At 35.5% G+C, this 16708-nt stretch overlaps 1 protein-coding gene across 4 annotated transcripts in view; it reads right to left on the reverse strand.

The window, feature by feature from the left end:
* The window catches only part of LOC127840875 (HEAT repeat-containing protein 4-like), a 124028-nt gene that overhangs the window by 51333 nt on the left and 55987 nt on the right, over window positions 1-16708 (reverse strand). The gene's annotated exons all lie outside the window — the stretch shown is intronic.

The following is a 16708-nucleotide window of genomic DNA, read 5'->3' on the forward strand; positions in this document are numbered from 1 at the left end:
ACATCCCAGTAGTGGTCCCTTTATACAAGATTGACTGTACAAAAACAAGACTTCCCAGTAGTGGTCCCTTTATACAAGATTGACTGTACAAAAACAAGACATCCCAGTAGTGGTCCCTTTATACAAGATTGACTGTACAAAAACAAGACATCCCAGTGAGTGGTCCCTTTATACAAGATTGACTGTACAAAAACAAGACATCCCAGTAGTGGTCCCTTTATACAAGATTGACTGTACAAAAACAAGACATCCCAGTGAGTGGTCCCTTTATACAAGATTGACTGTACAAAAACAAGACATCCCAGCATTTTATGCATTTCATGTGAACTCCGCCTTAGCATATTTGTATATGTGATTTGAAATGGAAAATAAGAACCACCAGAAATACCATAGAGAGAGAGTAATATTTACAATTGGAAACATTGGAAAATACCATTTCATGGCAATATTTCCACACAGTGGGCTAGAGTTCTATTGGTGGCGTCACTGTGTCTGCAACTAATTGTACCCTAGAAAGATTGGTTTTCATCAGTGAAATAATTCATCAGTAATTTACAGTTTACATTCCCTGAGAAGCACTTGTTTAGATTGTGCAGTAAATCATTATGAATTATAGTGTAAGGAAACAATAACAAACACACTTGAAAACATTTAAGGTGTACTTTAAAACAAGAGATTGGCAAGCAATATGGTCCCCTACCGGTGAAACTCCACCATTGTCAGTATATTTTTTTTTATATATTTGTTGCCATAGCAACCAGAATTTTTTATGTAGGCACAAAATGAAATGAAGTGCATAATCGCCATATTGCCATCTATCCATGTTTCAAGTTTCATGAAAAAATATTAAGAACTTTTAAAGTTATCGCCGGATCAAGAAAAGTGTGTCAGACTGACTGACTGACAGACTGACAGACAGACGGAGTGCAAACCATAAGTCCCCTCCGGTTTCACCGGTAGGGGACAAAATCACTTGCAATAAAACTAACACGGGCACCGCATAACGGGTGTCACGCTCAGCTATGGGTGCAATTTTGAATAAATGAAAGCTTGTCAGATTTTTTTTTTTTTTTAGAGGTCACAGTGACCTTGACCTTTGACCTAGCGACCCCAAAATGGGTGTGGCATGTAGAACTCATCAAGGTGCATCAACATTATGAAGTTTCAAAGTTGTAGGTGGAAGCACTTTGATATTAGAGCCAATGTTAAGGTTTTAGCACGACACGGACGGCGGACGTCAGACGGTGGACGACCAGCTGGCTTTGACAATACCTCGGGTTTTCTCCGAAAACGCCGAGCTTAAAATTGAAGTGCCAAAAATATCTGATTGTTTAAATGAAAGTTATAAGCAGATTTGGATTAATATTCTAATTTTTTCTTTCAAAATATTTCCAAATGACAAATTAATACAGCAGCTGCTGTCTATATCAATTAAGCGCACATTTTCAGCCGTAAACTTCAAACACTGTGAAAATGTATCCCAGGAACAATAAGAACCATTTTTTTGTCAGAAATGTAGCTGTCAGTGAAATTGGCTATACAATCTTGATGTTTTAATGGAATCTAGGAGCCAGCTTTTGACAAATTGCAAGTTTTTGAAAGAGATCTCAACAGGAGTTTGAGAGCAGGCATGTGAAAACCCAAAGAACTCAGCTGATTTTGATGTCAGCTGTCACGCTGCAGAAACATGTTTCCTAGTCTCATACATGTACCTTTACTTAAACTGTATTACTTTTAATTATTTTGTAACTATCCTTTTCTAACAAAAAGTGGTTTTACAGTATCACATTTTCTTGAACAGTAATAATTGTATACAATGTTTACAAAGGATGCTTTTGTATGCATTAGTATGTTTGATATATTATGCATATTATATTGCTAAGAATAATAAACCCTTTGCATGCTGAGAAATTTGTCATCTGCTAAAATGTCGTCTGCTGAATTTCTATAATAAGCATTTTCTTCGATATTTTTCAAAGAATACTATCATAATAGCAAACAGTTTGGATCCAGATGAGACGCCACGTTCTGTGGCGTCTCATCTGGATCCAAACTGTTTGCAAAGGCCTTCAAATTCCGGTTCCAGCACTCAAAGGGTTAAACACCACAGAGTGTGTGAAAAATTAAAAATCCTTCTAAAAAATCTCACAGCGTAAAAACTGTTATTATTTGATTGCAACTATTATTGGTGGATGAAATAAGTCGGCTTGTTTAATTAATGAGCAATTATATTGTTGTTTTCTTTCTCCAAAATACTTTAGATTCGTTTTACATCTATCAAACTCAATAATGGATGAGCTATGTTTCTTATTCTATATATGGAAAATACAAACCTAATAATTATTAGGCTTTCTAAATTGACTAGATATTGTCCAGACAAACATCCTGGTCAAGTTTCATCATTATTGAGCCAAACCTCTGGCGTATGGAGTGTTTACCAGGTTTTTGTAAGATTTGACCTGGTGACCTATATTTTGACCCCTCATGACCAAACATCAAACTTTGCTTACAAAAATAAATATTATGACCAAGATTTATAAAATCTTTAACAAAATTGTGACCTCTAGAGTGTTTACATGGATTTTGTATAAAATAATGAAAATTTTGACAATCTAAGGGCAATAATTATGGCATTTATTATGCGATTTTGCTCATTATCAAACTTGACTGAGATCTTGTGGCCATATAGCTTTTCAGCAACTTTGATAAAGATTGCTTGAGAAATGTGAATGCTAGAGTATTTACAAACCAAATGTGGACAGATGGACGGATGGCGGACAAAGACCAATCCTGAAACCTCACCTGAGCAATCAGGTGAGCTAAAAAGTGTGTTTTCTTTCACCCATATGAGCCATTATCTAACTTGTCCGAGATATCCAAAAACCAATGCATTGACTAAGTTTCACAATGATAAGCCAAAAAATGTGACTTCTTAAGAGCGTTTGCAAGGTTTCTCTATAGGAGTATAAGGAAAACTGCCCCTACCCCTCTGGGGGCTATGGTTTTTGACTGATCGCGACAATTTTCAAACTAATCTGAAATATAAATAAAACCAATCTTTTCACCAAGTTTCATGATGATTAGGCAAAAAATGTGACTTTTAGAGTGTTCACAAGCTTTTACTATATAAATATAAGAAAAATGCCCCCTGGCAGTCATGTTTTCAACGGACCGGAACCATTTTCAAACTCAACTCTCGTATCTAAGAAACAAAATAATAATGTTCTGACTAAATTTCATGAAAATTGGGCCAAAAATGTGACTCCTAGAGTGTTCACATGTTTTCACTATGTACATTTAGAGAAAACTGCCCTCCCCCCCACTGGCAGCCATGTTTTTTCACCGATCTGGACCATTTTTGAACTCATCCGAGATATCAATAAAACAAATGTTTTGACAAAGTTTCATGATGATTGGGCAAAAAATGTAACTTCTTGACTTTTCACAAGCCTTTTTTACTATATAAATTTAAGGAAAACTGCCCCTCCCCCTGGCAGCCATGTTTTTCAACGGACCAGAACTATTTTTTGAACTTAACTCGCGTATCTAGGAAACAAATGTTCTGACCAAATTTGTGAAAACTGCCCTGCCCCTTGGTGGCCATGTTTTTACACTGATCTGGACCATTTTCGAACTCATCCCAGATATCAATTAAACAAATGTTTTGACAAAGTTTCATGATGATTGGGCAAAAAATGTAACTTCTTGACTGTTCACAAGCCTTTTTTACTAAATAAATTTAAGAAAAACTGCCCCTCCCTCTGGCAGCCATGTTTTTCAACGGACCGGAACCATTTTCGAACTTAACTCGCGTATCTAGGAAACAAATGTTCTGACCAAATTTCAGGAAGATTGGACCAAAAATGTGACTTCTAGAGTGTTCACATGTTTTGACTATATACATATTGTGAAAACTGTCCCGCCCCTTGGTGGCCATGTTTTTACACCAATCTGGACCATTTTTTAACTCTTCTGAGATATCAATAAAAACAATGATTTGACCAATTATGATGATGATTGGGCAAAAATTGTGACCTTAGAGTGTTTACAAGGTTTCTCTATAGCCAAATAAGGAAAACTGCCTCGCCCACTGGTGGCCATGTTTTTCAACGGACCGGAACCACTTTTAAACTCAACCAACATATCATTAAGACAACCATTTTGACAAAGTTACATGAAGATTGGGCATGAAATGTGACTTCTACAGTGTTTAAAGTGTTTGTCTTTTTTTTTTTGACCAAGTGACCTAGTTTTTGACCCAGCATTACCCAGTTTCGAACTTGATCGAGGTATCATTGGGACAAATCTTCTGACTAAGTCTCATGAAGATCGCACAAAAAATGTGGCCTCTAGAGTGTTTACAACCAAATGTGGATAGACAGATGGACAACGGACGGACGACAGACAAAGACCGATCCCAAAAGCTCACCTGAGCAATCAGGTGAGCTAAAAACCTGCACAATAATTGCTTGAAGCAATCAAAAGATGCCATGAGAACTATTTGAAACATTTATAATAAATGGCAACACTACAATTATGCCTTCAAACTAAAAATTTATTCTGAAATTAACAAGCACCAGATTTTGGCATTATCTGAGTAAAAAAGCTGCAGGATTTCAAAAGTGTTGCTGTTGATTTTTTTTTTTTTTATTATGAAAATGCCAAGATAGTGGCGTCTGTGTACACAAGATATAAACAGTATATTTTCCCTGTGAGATTTTTGTTTCCATTATGATGGCTCCTGGGGGAATATTCAATTATATTTCTGGAACTATGTTTACTTTTTGTGCGTGCAACATTAGAAGATCCACACCGCGCGCAATGCTTGTCAGCAACAAACTGTAAGACTTATAGCAGATGGTTCAAGAGAAGGCTTATCAGCTGAGAAATATGGAACCTAATTCCTATTCCTTTTTTTACAGTTCACAGTTTGAAGTGAGGCTCATGTCAGACTCAGAACTTCTTCGGCTTTCAGGTTGCCATATATATTTTAGGTTTCAACAGAAATTAACCCTTTGCATGCTGGGAAATTTGTCATCTGCTAAAATGTCGTCTGCTTAATTTCTAAAATTAGCCATTTCTTCGATTTTTTTCAAAGAATATTATCAGAATAGCAAACAGTTTGGATCCTGATGAGACGCCACAATTTGTGGCGTCTCATCTGGATCCAAACTGTTTGCAAAGGCCTTCAAAATTCAGTTCCAGCGCTTAAAGGGTTAACACATTCCTCCCAAAAGCATTATTAATGTCACGGTTACATGAAATATGAACATTTCAAACTGTTGGTAAACAGAGCAGTCATTTACGAGTGTGCTATTTGCAATAAGTGATATATTGCAACTGTTATTGCAATTTAGTGATCTAATTTCCTGAGAAATGTAACATCTGTTGCATAGCTGCAGCCTTAGACCGCCTTCATGCGAAAATAGGTCCTATGCTATTTGCCTTCATCTTATATTTCTCACTAAGGTTGAAGTTGATTTGACCCAAATTCTATCTTCCAATCAAAATCCTACAATACAAGGTTTCATTGTGAACCTATAGATAATCTGATTTAAACCAGTCTATTTTTGGTATCAAGTACAAGAGAACATAAAAGCAGAATTCCTTACCTCTCAAAAATCTAGTATGAAATGGCTGGAAAAAATGGACATTTGAATGATGTCATTAATGTACATATTTGGCATGTCAATATTTGAGTAGTTCAACTTGGTTATATGTTTATGTTGGTGATTTGCAGTCTTGCTTATCTACATACAAAAGTATAAAATAAATGGTCCAGGAATATTTCATGGCTATGGTGTTCCAATATTGGCTTGTATTTCAATGAAAAACCTCACACAATCAACTCATCTGATACAAGCCACCAGAACACAGCAGTCGTGGAACATACCCTATTTATCAAACACTGTAATATCACGCTAAAATTACAATAATCAAATCCCTACATGGACTTCACATAATCTATTCACAGGAAAAAGCATGTGCAGATTGAAAAAATGTTCATAAGGTGCCATTGTCATATGAGATGTCAACGCCAACTAGGGTACTGAATGGACATGTTTGGAGAGACATGCTAGGCCAATTATTTCCCGATTATTTTGCTTGTATGCACAACTGCTGGACACTAATCAAGCCATTATTGATTGGAGCACGGTGGTCAGTTACCGTATTTGCCATAATTTGAACCTTTTTCACCCATGTTCAAACAGGAGTTTTTATGGAAAAAAGTGTAGGAAATTTTACTGTACATGAGTAAATAAAGAAAGTAAAAAAAGGCAATAAAAAAGCTTAAATTTCACAAATAACAACAAAACAATGACAGCAAAAAAAGCAAAATGAATGTACAGTTTTCAAGAATTCCTTCAGACATTCCAATCTTTTCAAAGGAAAAGAAAGAAATATCCATTTTAAAACAAAGCACAGCAAATCTACAGGAATTAAACAGAATAATTATGAAAATAACAGATCAAATCAAAGCTTATAATCGACCACAGATCAAATCAAAGCTTATAATCGACCTGACAGATCAAATCAAAGCTTATAATTGACCACAGTTCAAATCAAAGCTTATAATAGACTACAGTTCAAATCAAAGCTTATAATCAATCACAGATCAAATCAAAGCTTATAATCGACCACAGATCAAATCAAAGCTTATAATAGACTACAGATCAAATCAAAACTTATAATAGACTACAGATCAAATCAAACCTTATAATCGACCACAGATCAAATAAAAGCTTATAATTGACTATAGATCAAATCAAAGCTTATAATCGACTATAGATCAAATCAAAGCTTATAATAGACTACGGATCAAATCAAAGCTTATAATCGACTATAGATCAAATCAAAGCTTATAATAGACTACAGATCAAATCAAAGCTTATAATCAACCACAGATCAAATCAAAGCTTATAATCGACCACAGATCAAATCAAAGCTTATAATGGACCACAGATCAAATCAAAGCTTATAATGGACCACAGATCAAATCAAAGCTTATAATCGACCACAGATCAAATCAAAGTTTATAATCGACCACAGATTAAATCAAAGCTCATAATCGACCACAGATCAATTCAAAGCTTATAATAGACTATAGATCAAATCAAAGCTTATAATCGACTATAGATCAAATCAAAGCTTATAATAGACTACAGATCAAATCAAAGCTTATAATCAACCACAGATCAAATCAAAGCTTATAATCGACCACAGATCAAATCAAAGCTTATAATCGACCACATATCAAATCAAAGCTTATAATGGACCACAGATCAAATCAAAGCTTATAATCGACCACAGATCAAATCAAAGTTTATAATCGACCACAGATTAAATCAAAGCTCATAATCAACCACAGATCAAATCAAAGCTTATAATAGACTATAGATCAAATCAAAGCTTATAATCGACTATAGATCAAATCAAAGCTTATAATAGACTACAGATCAAATCAAAGCTTATAATCAACCACAGATCAAATCAAAGCTTATAATAGACTACAGATCAAATCAAAGCTTATAATCAATCACAGATCAAATCAAAACTTATAATGAACCACAGATCAAATCAAAACTTATAATCAACCACAGATCAAATCAAAGCTTATAATCGATTATAGATCAAATCAAAGCTTATAATAGACTACAGATCAAATCAAAGCTTATAATCAACCACAGATCAAATCAAAGCTTATAATCGACCACAGATCAAATCAAAGCTTATAATAGACCACAGATCAAATCAAAGCTTATAATAGACTACAGATCAAATCAAAGCTTATAATAGACTACAGATCAAATCAAAACTTATAATGGACCACAGTTCAAATCAAAGCTTATAATCGACCACAGATCAAATCAAAGTTTATAATCGACCACAGATTAAATCAAAGCTCATAATCGACCAGAGAGCAAATCAAAGCTTATAATTGATCACAGATAAAATCAAAGCTTATAATCGAACACAGATCAAATCAAAGCTTATAATCGACCAAATAGTCTCTTGTAATCACACCTACCCGGGCCAACCACCACCAAACAATTTTCAGCAACTTATCAAGCACAATAGAAAATGTGGAAAAACAACATAAATAACAGGGAAAAAAATCAGCTTTTTCAAAATTAAAAAAAAAAAGAAAATTATGGTAAATATGGTAGCTAGAATGTAGCGAGTCCAATGGATCAGAAGTTTATTTGAGGACATGGTTTGGAGATCCATACAGACAGAGTTCAATACAGCAAAATACCCTCATTAGCCTTAAAGCACGCACTCATTCATATTTAGAATGAGCAGCAAAATCATTGTTTATCTGACAAAAATCTTACTTTAGCATGTGTTTCACTTAAAGTACTGCAAATGTATTCAGATCAGCATGTAGGCCCCTAAGTACATGGATTATATATTGATAAATAATCGTGGAAAGAAAATACATTGGTTGCTGTCAATTTCCCCACAGCAAATAGCCTAATTGTGCAAATAAATAGCCATTCTTCTGGGAAAATCTCCAGTAATCATGTGTAGACCATGATTACTAATAGTGGTCAGCCAATTTCTGAAATTGTCTGGGTTTTGTTGGTTAGTATATAGGTTCCATTTTCTCATTTTATTTAGCAGTAATGACAATTACTTGTATAGCTGGCCCTAGTTATTGTGCTGTTAAATGCTCAATTTACTGCATTCTCTAGGAGTGATATTTAGGCTATTTATTGTGTTTATTCAAAGTCTCTATAAACAGACCATTTCAAGAGGAGATCAGAGATCTTCATTTACATTGGTGGGGAAAAGTCATGTGGTAGTTAACCATGTGACTTTTTCAGCCAATTAATTACCTTTTACAAAAATTTAACAAAGTGGTGAAGCCTAAAAAGCATAGCTTTAAAATTACAATATTCAACAATTCTCAAAACATTTTATGATGGTACTATTAAATTACTAATACTTCAAATTCAAGTTACCCAGTAATGGTAATTATCGCCTTTTCTGGGATTTTGTTACATAATAAATGGATCTTTAACTTCAAATCACCTGCTGCATTAGGCATGTTTGTTTTTCAAAAGATTGTATAATAATGAAACTCATGAAAAATCCATAAACTATACATATCGTTATAACACTATCCATAAACTATAGATATCGTTATAACACTGCAGTTAAAGAATTTCAAATGGCATTTCCAGGTGCTTAAATGAATGCCTCAGGGCCTTGTGGTATTAAAAGCATTTGAAAAACCGATGACTTTAATTGCCATGTCTGAGTTTGAGGCTTAAACAACCTTTTACAAATCAACCTTCTAAAATTAACATATACCCTCAAGTTCAATTTATATCTAATGGTGTAAAAATAGAGGTTTGTTTTCCTTTCTATGTATGTTTGGTAACAAGTTGAATTGTTCAATAGTTTACCATCGTCTTTTCCATCACATTTTTCCCATGCTCTGTGAAAATGGGGTTTAATGAATGTGTGTAAAGTGATGTCCCAGATTATTAGGGTCTCGTTTTAGCCGAAATCAAGTTTTTGCGTAAAGTGTCATCCCTAATGAGCCTGTGCAGACTGCACAGGCTAATCTGGGACAACACTTTACACACATGCATTTTAAACCCCTTTTTCACAGAGCAACGCTCACTCTATTTAATGTGACAAGGACCTTAAAGTATACAAAGAGAGAGCATCATTAAGAATGAAACACAAATATCAAAAGTCATTGGCCTGAGCTGACCTGTGGTCATTAAATACTGGACATAGATGACCAGCACTGACCCCAATGAACTAGATAGCCATCCTACTTGGGCACAGTGGGATGGCTATATTCCACTCCAGGGATAATCAAGCCAAATGTGCCGGAAAATTAAACTGGAGTCAGAGTAATTACGCTGCTTGAAATGCAGTATCCTATCAAAGAGGCTTATTACAAAGTTATTCTGGCTTCTCACTTAAAAGCAATAACTTACTGAATACAAAGGATATTTAACCCTTCACCACTCAGATAAGCATTTATCGTCCCGTAGAAAATCAAATTAATTTTAAGACCTTTCTTACACCCGGTTGATTCAAGTTTTATAGCCCTCTTTTCCAACCCTTAAGTTACTGATCAGCAGCAAAAGCATAAAATCTGAACAGACAGCGAGTAACTTGAGTAAGAGTTAGTTGCAGGCTGTTCTGCTTTTTTGCTGGTTGCATATAGCCATTCTCACTTTGCTTTTGAATGAGAAAGGGTAAATAACCCTGAAATGTATGTGTTTTTCATATGCAATTCGCATACAAAACTTAAAGGGACAATTTAGGTCGTTGTGGCGTAGTTGATATGGTGTCCACCAAGCGACCGGGAGGTCACAGGTTCTATCCCCACCATGGGAGCGTTCATTAGATCTCCCCCATAGACACTTAGTACTGGATCTAGTCCCAGGAAACGGACTTGAGAGCTTTTCAAATAAGCCTTTAGGTTTTCTATGCCATCGAGCTAAAATAAATAGTTTTAAACTAAACTAAAGAGACAATGTGCGAAAAAACAACAATATTTATGCCTAAAAATTCATTTGGACATGTTTGTGATTGCTGCGTACATTTACATGAAATACCACCACGTATTGAGCTACGAATAACGTAATAATATAATGAAAAGTATCAAATGAAGTCATTCTTATCTTCCAGCAGCTTAACAACATGGACATAAAACATGTGGGCATCATTGAATTATCCGTCATTAGGGTAGACAGAGGATATCACTAAGAGTCTTTTGCCAAACAACTTCTAACACACTGTCCATCTGCCAATTCAATTTGCATCAACAAATAATCCTGCATCTAAATCAATTATGCCTAGCTTCTAGAAAAAGGGCCATGACAAACAGCGTAGACCCAGATGAGACGCCACATGATGCGGCGTCTCATCAGGGTCTGCGCTGTTTGCTTAAAGAAATTTCTGTAAGAAATATTCTAACTATAGAAATAAAGATACTAGACATCCCTAATTTTGGAAATAAATTGATCCAATTTAGAAGGATAGGAGAGTCCACTAGGCATAAATGGATTAATAAATCAATTAGGCCAATTACTTGAAATCTTCCCAACCTCTGGCTATGTCCCTCGAATAGGGCAGGGCGGTGACCAAGCATCCTAAATAAGATGATTATGGGGTTATTATCATAATATGCCTTTCAGTCAGTAGGAACATATGTGCTTGATTTACCAATTTTGTCAGATGCCTTTTGAAATAATTATCCAGTTAACAATATTTTGTCCTATAAAAATATCAATATCTGATAATTAAATGTTTTGTGCTGAAATATTTTTGAACGCTACATTCTTAAACTTAGCGCTTTATTTTGATGTAAAAACAGAAATCAAATGATTCTCTTAATAAATTGTACCATCCAAAATTCATGAACATACAAACATCATTTTAAAGCTTAAAAAAAATACATTTCAGAAAAAATATTTTTTTTTATTTTTATAAGAGATGTTTGTAAAACATGTACCTCCCCAACATGAAGCCAAAACGTTCTTGTGACCTTGACATTTGATCTCTTTATTTGACAATAACTAAGGCTCATCCATCACCAAGGCTTACCAGAAAACTAATTCATGTGATCCTAAAATTCTCTAGAGATTGTGTGGAAACAATTTTCATGTTAAATTGTGACAAATTCATGTGACTTTGATTCTTGACCTGTTGACCTCTTACAATTTATCTGCATTTTCTTAGCTTTCAAGAAACATGCATACAAATTGTTATTGTAATAATCATAGCTCAAAGGGTTCTCTATATATTGTGCAAAAACCCATATCATTATACAAGTCCCTGTGACCTTCATTTTGGACCCGATGAACTCAAACTTAATAGAAGTATTCCTTTCAAACCAAACAAACGGCCTTACCAATTTGCATGATCTAGGTCAAAGGTTCTAAAAGATATTGAGTGGAAACAAATTATTACTACAAGCCTCTGTGACCTTTATATTTAAATTGCTGACCTCAAAATCGACATGTGTGATATTTGTTATCTTCCAAAGTAACCATCACAGCAAATGAGATGAGTGCAGGTGAAGCTGCTTCTAGGTATCATGCTGAAACTAATTTCTGGATTCAAGCTCATGTGGCCTTGACCTTTGACTTGGTGACCTCAAAATCAAAATGTATGTTCTTTTCAACAAGATTGTGATCACATTACCAATTTGCATTATTGTAAGGTCAACGCATTCTCAAACAAGGGCTGTTTGTAAAACATGCATGCCCCCCATATGGGCTGTCAGTTGTAGTGGCAGCCATTGTGTGAATACGGTTTTTGTCACTTTGACCTTGACCTTTGACCTAGTGACCTGAAAATCAATAGGGGTCATCTGCCAGTGATGATCAATGTACCTATGAAGTTTCATGATCATAGGCCTTATTATTTTTTAGTTATCATCAGGAAACCATTTTACTGTTTTGAGTCACTGTGACCTTGACCTTTGACCTAGTGACCTGAAAATTAATAGGGGTCATCTGCCAGTGATGATCAATGTACCTATGAAGTTTCATGATCCTAGGTGTAAGCATTCTTGATTTATCATCCGGAAACCATTTAATATTTCTAGTCAATGTGACCTTGACCTTTGACCTAGTGACCTGAAAATCAATAGGGGTCATCTGCCAGTGATGATCAATGAACCTATAAAGTTTCATGATCCTAGGCATAAGCATTCTTGAGTTATCATCGGGAAACCATTTTACTCTTTCAAATCACTGACATTGACCTTTGACCTAGTGACCTGAAAATCAATAGGGGTCATCTGCCAGTCATGATCAATGTTCCTATGAAGTTTCATGATCCTAGGCGTAAGCATTCTTTAGTTATCATCCGGAAACCATTTTTCTGTTTCGAGTCACTGTGACCTTGACCTTTGACCTAGTGACTTGAAAATCGATAGGGGTCATCTGCCTGTCATGATCAATGTACCTATAACGTTTCATGATCCTAGGCGTAAGCATTCTTGAGTTATCATCCGGAAACCATTTTACTATTTTGAGTCACTGTGACCTTGACCTTTGACCTAGTGACCTGAAAATCAATAGGGGTCATCTGCCAGTCATGATCAATCTACCTATGAAGTTTCATGATCCTGGCCTAAGCGTTCCGGAGTGATCATCAGGAAACCATTTTTCTGTTTCCAGTCACTGTGACCTTGACCTTTGACCTAGTGAGCTGAAAATCAATAGTGGTCATCTGCCAGTCATGATCAATGTACCTATAAAGTTTCCTGATCCTAGGTGTAAGCATTCTTGAGTTATCATCCAGAAACCATTTTACTATTTTGAGTCAATGTGACCTTGACCTTTGACCTAGTGACCTGAAAATCAATAGGGGGTCATCTGCCAGTCATGATCAATCTACCTATGAAGTTTCATGATCCTAAGCCTAAGCGTTCTGGAGTTATCATCCGGAAACCATTTTACTATTTCGAGTCACTGTGACCTTGACCTTTGACCTAGTGACCTAAAAATCAATAGGGGTCATCTGCCAGTCATGATCAATGTACCTATGTTTCATGATCCTAGGCCTAAGCGTTCTTGAGTTATCATCCGGACACCATCTGGTCGACGGACAGACGGACCGACCTAACGACATGAGCAAAACAATATACCCCCTCTTCTTCGAAGGGGGGCATAAATATGGCAACACAACAAATCCCTGTGTCAGCTTGACCTTTGACCTGATAACATTGAAAGCAATAGGTGCCTTGCTTTCTTCCCTTGTAAACACTTTACAAATTTTCAGGGTCATTTGTCATAGAATTCGCAAGATATATCAAGATATCACATGTGAAAAGTGCATGTGACCTTGACATCTGACCTAAAAAAAATAAAGCCTCTTCCATTTTTCAGAAGAAACCATCATACCAATTTCCATGGTTGAACATCAAAATATTTTAGACAAGTCCTATTTTATCAAGAATCCAAAGAATCTTTGCACAAATGCCTCTATCTGAATAATGACTTCGCATTGTGATTGGCCATTAAGATACCACTTTCAATCTATGATAACTGCTATAATTACTCCAAATTCTTCCAGAAATATGGGTTAATTTTTGTGTATAAAAAAACATATTTATAATACCATACACAACCATACATAATCATTTACTTTGAATCATCACCCCTGCCATACGAGAAAAATCGCTTTCCTCGTTCCACATGAGCCTCGCTCTGAGAAAACTTTGCTTTATACATGTGTGTAAAGTGTCATCCCAGATAAGCACGCACAGTATGCACAGCATAATAAGAGACGATTCTTACTGCCTAGACTGGATAATCGTTTAGAAGGGACTAATATAATTAATAAATCCATAAAAGCAGAAACGTTTCGTCCCTGATTAGCCTGTGTAGACAGTGCACAGGCTAATCTGGGACAACACTTTACACACATTCATTGAGTATGGTTTTTGCCAGAGTGCAGCTTTTTATAATACCATTAACCACCATACATTTGCTTCAAATCATCAGCCCCTGTTATACCAGAATATTCCTTTTTTAAATGGGCCGTGCTCTGTAAAAAGGGCACAGGTTATCAGTCAGCGGGGACACTACGCTTTTATGGTACTTTTAGTTTACAGTAAGTCTCTGTTTAGCAAAAATCCAGTTTAAGCGGAAAGTGTCGTCCCTGAATAGCCTGTGCAGACTGCACAGGCTAATCTGGGACGACACTTAACGCTCATGCATTAAACCCCCTTTTCACAGAGCATGAATCAAATATAACATTCTTTTAAAAAGTAAATAAACACTAATTGTATCACCAGGTACAACTAGAGATTATATTCAAATCAATGCATATACTGGATAATGTTAAAACCATTGCCACCTCCTGCAATGGCAGGACAACCAAACCTGTATTCCCAAGGATATTACCTGGGCCCATGGGCTTTGATGTAAGACCTGGTAATTGGAATAAGAAAAAATAGTCTTCCAGAACATCAGTCAATTGTCAATCATTTGAGAGAGATAAAGCTGTTTTTTTTACCATCAGACATTTGCTACCAGAAGATGCTGGTAGATTGTTAAAAAACGCAATGCTATTGTGTAAGTTCTATCAAACTATTTTTGATGAGACTTCTACCAAAGCTACCTCTCCAGACTCAAATCTTTCCAATAACTTCTAAAGAAACTTGCATGCTTGATTACAGACTTCAACCAATGATATGTCAGTCAAACTGCTTGTTTTCAAACAAAATATTTAGAGTTGTATGCAAGCACTTAAAGCTGTATAGCTGAATCTTAGATTGAATGCATAACATATGTCTTTTAACATGTAACATGCATTTAAAGACAGACACCTAATCTAAACAAAATTTTAGACTGAAACAGATTGTGTCTGCACATTTTGGAGAGGGGAGGTGTTGTAGAGGGTTATTCAGAAATCAACAACAAAAGAAGCAAAATAACAAAAGCTCAGGTAAATAACACTTTGTTCAGTTGTAGGCCAGCTTCAATGCCAATATTAAAGCCATGCCAATCAACAAATTTAGCTGTAATATCCCCTGCTAAGTTTACACTTAATAATCTGGATTTCCACTATTAAAAAAAAATGCAGTTAAGATTATTATCTTGCGCACACCTTTTCTCAATATGTTCAACAACGCCCAGGGTTTACCTGGATTTTCAGCCTGGATCAACATGTTAATGTTTTTATTGCTGAGACAATCTATGGCATTATGTAACCTCATGTATGGCATTATGTAACCTCATGTAAACATGACAGCTGGTTCCAATTGTATTTTAAAGAACAAAAACAAAGGCAAAGATATATGCCTCACACTGTTAAAACCTGGGCTTAATGCATGAGCTTTAAGAGTGTTGTCCCAGATAAGAATAAGCATTCCGCATTAGGGACAACACTTTCTGTCTACACTCTGCATTAGGGACAACACTTTCTGTCTACACTCAATTTTTTTGTAAAAAAAACTTCTCAAAGACAAACAATCCAGAAAAGCGGGATAGTGTTGTTCCTGATTAGCCTGTGAAGACTGCCATCAATGAATAAAAAAGAAGAAGAGAAATAACTGCAACAAATCACAGTATACATGTTTTTAGAATTTTGCTGGTATTTTTGCCAACAAAAATGCATGGAGTAATTAAGAAGCTATTAAAAAATCATTTATCCTAAGATGTAAGTATATATTACTGCTTTTAATGCTGAAGCATCAATACATGTATGTATTGTCACTTTATCGATTATTTCAGGTGATTTAAGTTAATGAATGAGAGTGTGTGCTTTTAAAAGTAACTTACATACTATTTTATGGAAACAGCTGAGTAAAAAAGAAACTAGGCTATAGAACTTTACAACAATAAAGGCATTGTATGCACTCTACCATTCTATACAAGTTAAACAGATTGTAATGGTTTTACCATGATAACATATGTGCCTAGCTCATAAGTATCAACTAATCTAAAAAGCATTGTTTATGACAATACATCTGTTACCCCTTCATTGTCAGTGAGCAGTTAACCATGAATTCCCAGAACTTTGCAAAGGAGAGATGCCCGAAATAGTTAAACATCTGCATGCATCCCACTATTATTAACAACATAACATGCCGGGTATTTACATCTGACCCTGACAAGAAAGCTCTCTATCAGCATTTCTTTTGTTTATAAGGAAAATGAAACCAGAAAAGTGCCAGACCCTAATCTGAATAGGTTTGAAGTCTAAAGCTGTTCACACC

The sequence above is a fragment of the Dreissena polymorpha genome, chromosome 8, assembly GCF_020536995.1.
Source record: "Dreissena polymorpha isolate Duluth1 chromosome 8, UMN_Dpol_1.0, whole genome shotgun sequence".
NCBI lineage: Eukaryota > Metazoa > Mollusca > Bivalvia > Myida > Dreissenidae > Dreissena > Dreissena polymorpha.